The sequence below is a fragment of the Carassius gibelio genome, chromosome B23 (genome assembly GCF_023724105.1).
Source record: "Carassius gibelio isolate Cgi1373 ecotype wild population from Czech Republic chromosome B23, carGib1.2-hapl.c, whole genome shotgun sequence".
NCBI lineage: Eukaryota > Metazoa > Chordata > Actinopteri > Cypriniformes > Cyprinidae > Carassius > Carassius gibelio.
The window spans coordinates 2,749,902-2,759,248 of record NC_068418.1 but is presented as its reverse complement, the minus strand read 5'-3'; the positions used below and the strand labels follow the sequence as shown (position 1 = coordinate 2,759,248).

The 9,347-nt window shown below is 35.0% G+C and overlaps 1 long non-coding RNA gene across 1 annotated transcript; it reads left to right on the top strand.

Moving 5' to 3' along the window:
* Nucleotides 1-2,738: 2,738 nt before the first annotated feature.
* LOC128011381 (uncharacterized) lies at nt 2,739-7,413 on the top strand. The gene is made up of 5 exons (XR_008182539.1): nt 2,739-3,284; nt 3,436-3,529; nt 4,434-4,537; nt 6,486-6,606; nt 7,168-7,413. It is a non-coding gene; the product is annotated as an uncharacterized LOC128011381 (long non-coding RNA).
* Nucleotides 7,414-9,347: the final 1,934 nt, after the last annotated feature.

Sequence of the window (9,347 nt, the reverse complement as noted above, 5' to 3'; positions counted from 1 at the left end):
TCCCTTCACAATGTCAAATATTGCGTTTTGCACACATACACGGCTCAAAAACCCCTGGATTTTGCTCTCGCTGTGTTCTAAAGGGTGGATTGTGTGCATTCTGAATATATATTTTATTTTAAGATGCTCTTAAAAAATATATATAAATGACTTTACCACAGGGAACTACACTAACTTTTTCCACTGGTGGCTCTTATCAGTCACCACTTTTTCAGTTACTGGCACAAAACATGATTTGGTCGCCCAAATTATTTATAGTAATTACTGGATAAAAATGAACAATAATGAAACTGTATTGCATACAGATGTGCTTTTTGTTTTACTTGCCATCTTTTAAACCACATGCCTTGTTCTATTTCTTACAGTAGACACAGTGCATTGCTCTGTCTTGTAGCTGGGGTTAGAGTTGTACAGAAAGAAAGTATACTTGTAAAAAAAGAAACACTTAAGCAAAACATGGTCAGGTACCTAATTATTATTTTTTTAATAAATTTCACTGGTAGCCTACAGTATAAAGAATTTTTGGGTATAATATTTCACAGATTTCACACACTATTTTGCCATACTCACTTACATAAATGAACTAGTGGCCTGCACCCACTAGCAAAACAATTCTATCTGATTTTTGGATTGACTTTGGATAAATTCTTGTACTACAAGGTAATTCAATCAAGAGCAGTAAGTGATTTACTTTCATTTTCGTACATTAAAGAAACTGCAGCAGAGCTAGTGAATTAGGCGCGGTCGCCTTAAGAGACAAACGCATCCATTATAATGATACACATCCGGTTTTTTTGCAACTCTTTACTTTGACTTAAGACATAAACACATAATCTTTCGAACACATTTTCCAACACGGGTATTTCGACATATTTTGTATGTACTTGTTGTCGGTACAAAAGCAAGAAGACTTTGAGACGATTCTCTGCTTGCTCCCTGAACACCAGAACACCGCGCTGCTGAATTGAGCTCTTTCGCTTTTCGCTCTTTTTTTCTGTTTATTTAAACTGCGATTCGTATTTGTTCGTTCAGGTGCAGGAGGACGTGAACGTCCTGAACGAGAGCTCAGTTCAGTGTTGCTGTTCGCGAGACGCGGCTCTCTCTCGCACCGAACACAGCGCGAGTCACCAGCTGCTCAGTTCAGCTTTCCCGCAGCGCGGGGCTGAAGCCAACTCGATGTGTTGAATGCTCGGAGCATGTTATAAAACGTATTCTTAAAATACACATTTCTGTTTTAATAAATGCTCATATTAAATCATAGCATAACACATAAGTAGGTACAAAAATAATCAGTGATGCAAATGCTGATGCATTTTTGCAATGATGCAAAAAAACATTTTTGTCGCAGTGTAGCTCCCTGCTTTACCATGTTATGCAACGCTGAGCATCGCAGACTTTCAGTCTGACAGAGAAATCTCACAAGCACATATAAACACTCATTTTCATGTGTATAATATATTCTTCTAATTGTTTTGTGCCGTTTCGCTGCAGTGTTTTCATGTGAAGGCTGTAAATGTGGACTTCAAGTGTTCAGAGAAATACATCGCGAGCTCGCGGACATTTGGCTGGCGCGAAAATATCATGTTATTACTTTAAACAGTTCAGAAACATCTGAATTTAGCTCTTGGTGTGTTCTAACGGGTAGATTGCGTGCAATCGCCGATATAATTTAATAATAAAAGGTCTTAAATAAGAATAAGTTCGCTCGTTGTGAGCTCCGTGGAGACAGCCTGAGCTGAGCAGCAGCTGATTCTTCTCTCGTCTTTCTGACTGATCTCTGACCAGAAATAAATTATTAATGAGCCCTAACCCCTGTAATAATCAGATATGTTGGTTTAGCTTGTCAGTTTGAAGGAAATTGTATTATTTAGTTGTATTTTTAACGGTTTAAAAGTGAAACCCCTGCTGAAATAAATAGAAACCATTACAGAATTTGTAATGGTTTTAATGGTTCTTATTGGAATTCTAATGGTTTTAATGGACACTGTAATGGTCTCTGTGGGTCTCTATTGGTAATTTGCTTTCTTCTATTGGTGGCGTGTATTGTCTATTGGATACCATTAAGGACCAATAGAACACCTTTAGAAACTTCTAGTGGTATCTACTGGACACCAGTAGAAACCATTATGACTCCAATAAATTTAGTGGTTTCTTTGGAAAACTGTAATGGTCTTAGTGGGTAGGCTACTGCTGAAAAAAAATGAACACACAAACAATAGAAACTATTACAAAATTTGTAATGGTTTTAATGGTTATAATGGGAATTATGTTGGTTGTAATGGTCACAGTAATGGTCCCTGTGGGTCTCTATTGGTAAATTGCTTTCTTCTATTGGTGGTATGTAGTGTCTTGGATTGCCACCATACGTCATTTGGAAAGGTTATTTTTAATTCATTTAATTTTTTTTTTTTTTTTTTTTTTTTTTTTTTTAAATCAACTCGACTCGTCATGGCCTTCAAAATTGACTTGAAAAGTTGGTCTTTGTTTTGTCTGTCGGATTTGGTCCAAATTTAGCCCAAAAATAGATGTGAAATAACAGTGAAATTCTGCGTGACTTCCACGTGCTGTAATGTGCGCGCGCGCAGAACTGGAGCGGAGGACGTCACCATGGAAACGAGGCGGCAGCCCAACCGTCAAGCAGCTGATCGCTGACACTAAATGTAGTTTCACTTTTTTTTTTAGGTAAGTTTAGTCTATTAAATTACACAAATAGTACATTAAAGTGTTCCTGACACTTTATTTCATGTAAATTATACACTTTCGTTTAATATTTACTTTATAGAAATGGTTTAGCGTCGTCAGAAAAAGCCCGTTAGCATCTCAAAGGTAAGGCTAAATACAAGAGGTAACGATAGACATGAGCTCTTGTTTATTAAGCTTGGGCTTTTAATGTCATCTTGTGTGTAGATGAGCTCGCTCTCTCTCTCTCTCTCTCTCTGTCTCTCTCTCTCTCTCCATATATATCAATGGATGAATGGAAGTAACTTAACCGAATTAATTTAACCCTAAATGTATCCACTGTTTAATCCTAAAATGTGCACTAACGTAACCGGATAACGTTACATCACTTACATAGAGCGTGAAAATGGACTGAAACCTTCAGGTTTTGATCTTTCATGGTAAACACATAAATACAAACTTGTTCTGTGATTTCAGAAGTGCCAGAAAAAAACCTCTATGACGCAGGAGAAGTTCCTGATTTTAACATTTCTGAAGAGCTGCTGACAGAGAGGATGAAAACACACACATTTTGATGTCCACGCTGTAGGAGCATTACTAAATAAGTAAAACTAAAATATATATATATTTATTGTAAATGATTATATAAATTATATATTCTGTGAATTATTATTTTTCTTTTCTGCATTTCACCTCTGCTATAGTATATGCCTTATACCTGGCATTGTATAATAAATATTGTTGTCTCTGTGACAGTGCTTATGTTCCTAGGTTCTTCCATGCTGATGGCTGTGCTCTAGAGTCATATCTCCTGTCGAAGAACATTTTTAGACATTATGAACCATGAATAGTAAGCAATTCGTCAAACATACACCATTCAAAAATGTAAGGGTCAGATTTGTCATGTATTTCAAAGACATCTTTTATGCTCACCACTGCTGCATTTATTTGATTAAAATACAGTTAAATTGTGAAATTACCATTTTTTTAATAACTATTTTCTATTTAAGTTTGTTTTAATAAGTGATCAAAGCTGAATTTTCAGCATCAGTCTCCAGTGTCACACAATCCTTCAGAAATCATGCTTTGTGAAAACAAGAATAAAATTGTACAAAATATTCACATATAAAGCAGTTATTTGAAATTGTACTAATATTTCACAACATTACCATTTTTATTTATGATCAAATAAATGCAGTTTTCTTAGTGTACATGAGACTTATTTCATAAACATAAAAAAATCTCTATCTCCAAGCTACACACTCTCACACCAAAGTGACTGTTAAAAATCATTCAAACTTTGTGTCAGTACATCATAAATAGGAAAAGGCATCAGATCACCGTCTGTGATTTGTTGTTTCGTGCCGCATCCAGTGTAGAGAGCATCACTGATTATAAAAGGCTCTGTTGTATTTTGTTGTGCTGTCCAGTGACGACACAGTGTTAGAACTCTTGTTAAATATCATTACATATGATGTATGTATGATGCCATTCAGCACTGATAGATCTTTTCTATTTCAGAGACTGAAAATCATTGATAAAGCACAAGGTTACTGTAACATATTTAAACAATATTAATAAGAATTAATAAAAATGCATCTGTGACTTAATATTGCTTCTTATTCTTCAGTGGAAAGTTCTCATTAAACACATAACTTTCTTCTCATCTTTGTGCATTTTCAAACGTTGTGCATATTTCTGAATCATTTTTTTTTTTTTAACTTCATAATATTGGTTGTCTTCTCTTGTTTCAGAGTTTAGCTCCAACCCCAGTTAAGCAGACCTGAGCAGCTGATCAAGGATCAGCAGAAACTCTGCAGAACATTGGTCCTTCAGCCCAGGACTGGACACCAGTGTTGTAAGTCATTCTGTCTCTTTATAGTGCATGTTCAGGACATATTGCAGGAGATCTCAACATTGTCTCTCAAGGTCCACTTACATGCAGAGTTTTGCTCCAACCTGCAGTGCACCTGAACACATTAATCGAGGTCTAACTATTAGTGTTGTCACAGTACCAATTTCAGTACCAAAGCAAAACACAAAAACATGCTAATTATAATTTTTTTTAATTATTATTATTAGCCGCACTTAATTAACTACTCTAATAACAGTGTTCATTTCAATCCGACATTCAAATTACAGTTATATATATATATCCTGATAAATACAGGTGCTGGTCATATAATTAAAATATCATCCAAAAGTTGATTTCACTAATTCCATTCAAAAAGTGAAACTTGTATATTATATTCATTCATTACACACAGACTGATATATTCCAAATCTTTATTTCTTTTAATTTTGATGTTTATAACTGACAACTAAGGAAAATCCCAAATTCAGTATCTCCGAAAATTTGAATATTGTGAAAAGGTTCAATATTGAAGAGACCTGGTGCCACACTCTAATCAGCTAATTAACTCAAAACAACTGCAAATCCTTTAAATGGTCTCTCAGTCTCGTTCTGTAGGCTACACAATCATGGGGAAGACTGCTGACTTAACCGTTGTCCAAAAGACGACCATTGACACTTTGCACAAGGAGGGCAAGACACAAAAGGTCATTGCTAAAGAGGCTGGCTGTTCACAGAGCTCTGCGTCCAAGCACATTAATAGAGAGGAGAAGGGAAGGAAAAGATGTAGTAGAAAATAAGTGTAGAAGCAATAGGGATAACTGCACCCTGGAGAGGATTGTGAAACAAAACCCATTCAAAAATGTGGGGGAGATTCACAAAGAGTGGACTGCAGCTGGAGTCAGTGCTTCAAGAACCACTACACACAGATGTATGCAAGACATGGGTTTCAGCTTCGCATTCCTTGTGTCAAGACACTCTTGAACAACAGACAGAACCAGAAGTGTCTCGCTTCAGAAAGGACTGTACTGCTGCTGAGTAGTGATATATCAGACCCAAGAATGCAGAAGAGCTGAAGGCCACTATCAGAGCAACCTGTTCTCATAACACCTGAGCAGTGCCACAGACTGATTGACTCCATGCCACACCACACTGCTGCAGTCATTCAGGGGAAAGGAGCCTCAACTAAGTATTGAGTGCTGTACATACTCATACTTTTCATGTTCATACTTTTCAGTTGGCCAAGATTTCCAAAAATCCTTTCTTTGTATTGGTCTTAAGTTATACTCTAATTTTCTAAGATAATGAATTTGGGATTTTCCTTAGTTGTCAGATATAAATAAATATATCAGTCTGTGTGTAATGAATGAATATAATATACAGGTTTCCCTTTTTGAATTGAAATTATGATATTCTAATTATATGACGAGCACCTGTATACACAGAATGACTAATTGAACTGCTTTTATAGTTTTAATAATTAATTTATTTGTAATGAATAAAGGGATTTTACATTTGATTATTAGTTTTTCTTACTTGAATGCTTTTGTTCGGATGTAAAATAAAAAAGTGAATCATTATTAAGAAAAGAACTGCAGGAAAAGATGCAATGTTGCTCAGTGATTTTGGTTTGGAACCTTTAGAAAATAGAAAAGAGTTGACTTTGCCAACTCTTTCAACTTCAAACGGGTGTAGCTCAGTCATTTTTTTTATATATATATACAGTTATACATCATTTTGAAGGACTTTTTAATGAGAAAAAAAACCTCAACTGATTTTTGCTCATTGTGACTAACTTTGCCAGCACAGGTCACATATGCTACTTAATTTCCACTTGAGAGTGGTCAGATTTAAAGTCTGAGATTAGTCCATCAGTTCTTGAATTTCAATTTTTGTTTATGTGTGTGCGTGTGTGTGTGTGTGCGTGCGTGTGTATGTGTGTGTTCAAAACAAGAGTGTCTGTCTCAGAAGCTGAAGAAAAAAGGTCACACCTTATAGGAAATAAACGCCCCCTAAGTGTACGGAAATACCTGGATGAGGAGATCAGTGAAATAAACCAGATAAAACTGTCAGTGGTAAGTGTTTGCATATCCATATCCGAATGGAATTGCTACAACCTCATATCTAATATGACTCGAAGTGAATAGAGACTATGTACCATAAAAAGTAGATAATGTAATTATTTAAGCCTATTTGTGAAACTGGACCACAAAACCAGTTACAAGGATAATTGTTTTTATTTTATTTTTTAGATTTTTATTTCAATAATAATACTAAATAAGTTTTCCATTGATGTATGGTTTGTTAGGAGGACAATATTTGTCTGAGATACAACTATTTGAAAATCTGGAATCTGATGGTGCTAAAAAATCTAAATATTGTGAAAAATATTTCAAATCCAGAGCAAAGCATTTTATTAATAAAAAATTAAGTTGATACATTTATGGTAGGGAATTTACAAAATATATTCATGGAACATTTTCTTTTTTTAAATCCTAATGATTTTAGACATGAAAGAAAAATCAATAACTTTTTTGAGACTGCCATATAAATTTAAGTATGGATAATCTCACATACTGGTAATGTGGTACATTGTCCTAATGAATTGTCCCTTTTTTTCCTTTTTTTTTTTGCAGGTCTGAGACAGCTACAAGCCACAAAAACAGTTCATAGTTCCTGCATTTCTATAATGCATTAATGAATAACAATAATTAAAATAAAATGTAATGTCAAGGTTTTGTGTTAATTCCAGCTATGTTGAGTATTCTGTGAATAATTTTGATTTTAGGTGCATATTCTTAATTCTTTGCAAAACAACCTGAACTGTTTGCTATTGAAAGGTTGGTATGAAGTTTAAATAAATAAAAACATTATATTCTTGACAAAACCTGTGTACAGTTCGTATTAATAATTTAAATTATTTACTTATATTAATTAATGGCCTAATTACCAGCTATCAGTTAAACATTCAAATCAGAACCAATATAAAAGTGCAACGAAAACTATTAAATATATGTGTAACAATATACAAATCTCCATATTCATCGGGAAGAAGGAGGCGGGAACCGGCGCACAATCAAAAACGTTTTAATATTCAAAAGTAAATACAAAACGGCGCACGAGCCCCTCACGGACGACTGGTGCGCATAAATAAAAAGCAAACATAAAATAACGTCCCAGGCCTGGTCCTCTCTCGTCCTTCACGGTCGTCGCTCCAGTTTTATATCCTTCCATCTCCTACGTGGGACTCGATACTAGCGGTGGGGCTCAGGTGTAGCTCATCTCCAATCACTACACCTGGCCTCACTCCTCGTTCCCACGCCTCTCGGCCCCGCCCCACTCGCCACAATATGCAAATAAAGACCAGTACAAACTTGCAATGGAACCATCAGAACCATTACAAAACTGACGGAAACCATTAAATTTGTTTTAATAAAGACCAATACAAACTTGTAATGGAACCATCAGAACCATTACAAAACCAACAGAAACCATTACAAAACCAACAGAAACCATTAAATTTGTTTTAATAAAGACCAATACAAACTTGTAATGGAACCATCAGAACCATTACAAAACCAACAGAAACCATTATAAAACCAACAGAAACCATTAAATTTGTTTTAATAAAGACCCATACAAACTTGTAATGGAACCATCAGAACCATTACAAAACCAACAGAAACCATTACAAAACCAACAGAAACCATTAAATTTGTTTTAATAAAGACCAATACAAACTTGTAATGGAACCATCAGAACCATTACAAAACCAACAGAAACCATTAAATTTGTTTTAATAAAGACCAGTACAAACTTGTAATGGAACCATCAGAACCAATACAAAACTGTGATGGAAACCATTATGTGCAAATCGTGACCAATACAAACTTGTAATGGAAACCAATACAAACCAATAAATCCTAATGGAATATGCCCAAAACACACTACGTAATGGAAACCATTTGGTAATGGTTTTAATGGTTAATTGCTGATGGTTTGTAATGGTTTTGTAATGGAAACCATTAGAATTTCTGTAATGGTTTCTATTGTTTTTTTCAGCAGGGACGAAACCCGACTCCTCCCCTAAATCTCATTGCAACTGTAGGGGCGCAATTTTTCTCAGACAATGTAAGTCTATGGGTAATTAATTTTGACATTTAAAAATTAATTTAAAAAAAACTTTAAGTCTGATCAGTCTGAAAAGATATAGCACACACCACCGCTCTTTCCCGCAGGTGTCTGCCGAGTTTGGGGCTTGTGGCTTTAAAGCCCTAGGAGGAGTAGCGTACAGAATTTCTGTCAGAAAAATAATAATAAGAAAAAAAAGAAGAAGTTTAAATAGCATAACAGTATGTTGGCTTGTTGCCAAGCCAACATAACTAGAAAAAAAAAGTTTGTTGAGACAAACTTTAAGTTGGCTTGAGAAAGCCTGACCAGAAAGTTTGAAGAAGTTTAAAGAAGTTAGAAGTTTATAGTTTAAAGTTAGATTGATAGATTAGTTGAAAGAAAGAAAGATATATTAGTTAGAAAGAATGACAGATAGATTAGTTAGAAAGAATGATATAGATTAGCTCAAATGAAAGAATGATAGATAGATTAGTTTGACAGAAAGAATGCATGCGACTAACATGTTTCTAGCATGATTAGCAAGTTACTAGCATGTTGTTAGCATGACTAGCATGTCGCTACCATGTTTCTAGCATGTTTTAGCATGATGAGCAAGTTACTAGCATGTTGTTAGCATGACTAGTATGTCGCTACCATGTTTGTAGTATGACTAGCATGTTGTTAGCATCTTTCTAGCATGATTAGT